We start from the raw sequence: 3,035 nt of genomic DNA, 5'->3' as shown, positions 1-3,035 counted from the left end.
TGGTGAAAGTTTAGTGTGCCTGTGCCCTAAGATCACCAAATATGCAAAGCATTCACCTGGAAGCTGTATGAATGCAGTAAACCCTGCTGACAGACAGGATGGTTCAGCCTGTCAGACTGCATATGGCTTCTGGTGAGCCCCAAACCACAGGTGCTCAGGAGAAGTCAGTCCTGCATGCAGAAGCCTCAAGACTGGGTTTCTTCTGTGGGAAGCACTGTTCACTTGCGGTAGGCTGCCTTGAAAGCTCTTCACCAGCTAGAGCAAAAGTAAGGTGGTAATTTTTGATGCTGGAGTGGAATTTAACAATAATAGTTGATGCTAAGGGTATTATTATGAGAATAATAGCAAATGTTAACTGCCGTATATGGGTTGAGCAGAGGGTGATGCAAAGCCACATTATGCAAGTGGTTACAGAACTATCCAATACTCTCAAGTCAAAAAAAAATTGACTGGCAGATTATTTGAGATTCTCTTAAAGGTTTTAAATATATGGTTTTGCATATGTTTTTAGTTGCCTTTCCTATGAATATGATGACTTGTGGCTACCTTCGATACATATGTACACATATGAAGACCTCTTCCCCCTGCAATAACATAAATAATCAGCTTTTCCTGACATACTGCTACTACTCTGTGTGAGAAAAAGGGGGTGGATGAAGGCAGGAGTTAAACTTTAATCTACAGAGATGATGGTGAAGAACAGCAAGGACTCTTCACAGGCGCTGACAGAAGGCAAAAACACGGGCTTGAATATGTCCCAGCTGTAAAAATGTCACCTCGTAGTCAATAAGTACAGCAGGGGAACAAGTTCATGTTCAGAAAGATGTGCAACTCTTGGGCAGTGGGTTTTTGCTTATCTTTCTAGTGCAGAAATGAAGATGATTTTCCATTCTTCAATTAGGTTGCATAATACCTGTTGATTACGAAAATAAACATGGGATGTTGGGGATAACTTAAAGTGCAAGAGCTGAAGACTTGCTGTATCACCAATACTATTTCTTGAGGCAGTGACACATTCAAAAGTTTTTTATCTTTCGAAAGGACAGGTGGCTGAGTGTGCAGCTCAGTAGTCTAAGAAAATTTTTGGACTTTTCTACTTGAGCTGATGTTTCAAAGTCTTTTTTTGTGCCTTGCTTTCCTAAGTCCCAAACAAAGTTTCAACTTTATTTCCAGCAAAGAGCATTATAAATGCTAAAGAGGTTTTTGATCTGAATAACCTGAAGGCAAAGTAGTTGGTGCAAGCTTGTAGCTATTGCAGAGCTTTTATGTGGAAGAAATAAGAAAAGCTAAAAATACTTGTCTTTAGAGGAATGAATAAAAATAAAAGCAGTAAAGGACAGTGAAAATTGATCAGTCCTTTCTTTGTATCCCAAAGTGTTACTAACTCAGAGTTAGCAGTTTAGTTAATTAAAAAATGCTTATGACCACATTTTTCTACATCATGGATAGCAATAATGTAACTTTTCTTTCATAAAGCAGAGGTCTCTTTCTGATATAATTTATTTGTGATGGAATTGAAGGTACGCTATAAAGCTGACAAAGGATAACTTAGTTATTGGAACGTACTGCTTACAGGAGGCTGCAATAAAGAGCAACAGCAGAGTTTACAATTGAGTGGGACACATCCTTGTAAGAGGAAGGAAGCTCTTTGCTACTCTTACCATTTTTCCCTGAGCTGTTCTGTGCACTTTGGTTCTGCTTCTCTTTTGTGATGGTTGGCAAGTTGATGGTCCCATTTGATGTGAGAAACCACCCTGATGCCATTTGACCTTATTTAAGAGGAAACATGGCTTTCACCAGCCGAAATAGCTCAGTTGGGAGAGCGTTAGACTGAAGATCTAAAGGTCCCTGGTTCAATCCCGGGTTTTGGCAGAAGGGGTAGAGAATAGATTTTTGACTGGTTCGAGGTCGCAGGTTCAATCCCTGCTCGGTCCCTGTGTGTAGCCTGATCTAGTTGAGAGGCGTACTTGCCCATGACAGGGAGGTTGGATTAAATGATCTCTAAGGTCCCTTCCAGCCTAGGCCATTCTATGATTCTATGACATACACATCGTTGTTCTCTTCTTACTCCCGCTACATAGGTTATAATGCTAAAAAGAAACAAGTGTTTTTATTTTCTAAAACATAGAGCCTGTATCCAAGGAATTCTGGAAAACCTGTGCTAATTGCAATGAAGTTCTGCTCCTGTATGTGTACGTGAGTAGCTGTCCATTGAACAACAGATATTTTGCAGAGTCATGTGGTTATCTCAGAATCTCCAGTCAAAGATTTGTTACTGAGTTTTCCCTTAGCCTGTTTACTTTTTAACCTAAACTTAGTGCAGGCAAATAAGAATATTTTTTTCAAAGGATCTGATTATATATAAAATTAGACAGTCATTCTTTGGCTGACTTTCAAGAAGAGACTAGGATTTTGCAGAACTTTGGGTATGATTTTGAAATCTACTTGAAAGTAGCCCTCCAAAATTGTATTTCAGTTAAAAAGCAAAGCTTGCATATGGTAAAAGTGGTTTCTGAGTCTGCTGTTTAAAAAAAAAAAAGAAAAAGGAGGAAAAAAGCAAATCCAAGTATTTTTTACTTCTCCTTTTTCTGACATGTGATACATTTCAGATATCATTACAGTATTTTTTTTCCCCAATTCTGATTTTTAAGTGATGGCAAATTATGCTAAAGTATATTTTTCAGTATTTTTATTTCTGTGAACTTTACCATTTGAACAGGGATCAATAGCAGTTGTCTTTTATTCAGTTGTCTTATTTTTCTGCAGTTTGAATCTGCAACCTTGGAGGTTGAAAAAGACATTTCTACCCTATGAAGCACAAGAGCAGATTTTGCAATCCTTGCTTACACTGACTAGTAATTATTCAAATAAGCCTGTGCTTGGCTATTCATGTAACTAACTATTCACATGTAACACAGTTTTAGTTTCATGATAAAGCAACAGCAGCTTCAGCAGAAAACCCACGGTAAGGAGTTCTCCTTTTCTTCTTTCTTCTGCACTTTCTTCTCTCTACCCACAACTGCAGTGTGCTGCTG

The 3,035-nt window shown here is 38.4% G+C and overlaps 1 non-coding gene across 1 annotated transcript; it reads left to right on the top strand.

Moving 5' to 3' along the window:
* Positions 1-1,799: 1,799 nt before the first annotated feature.
* TRNAF-GAA lies at positions 1,800-1,872 on the top strand. The gene has a single exon. It is a non-coding gene; the product is annotated as a tRNA-Phe (tRNA).
* The last annotated feature ends 1,163 nt before the right edge of the window (positions 1,873-3,035 follow it).

The sequence above is a fragment of the Apaloderma vittatum genome, unplaced genomic scaffold (assembly GCF_000703405.1).
Source record: "Apaloderma vittatum isolate BGI_N311 unplaced genomic scaffold, ASM70340v1 scaffold6422, whole genome shotgun sequence".
NCBI lineage: Eukaryota > Metazoa > Chordata > Aves > Trogoniformes > Trogonidae > Apaloderma > Apaloderma vittatum.
The sequence above is the reverse complement of the archived record's forward strand: the minus strand, read 5'-3'. Positions and strand labels throughout refer to the sequence as shown.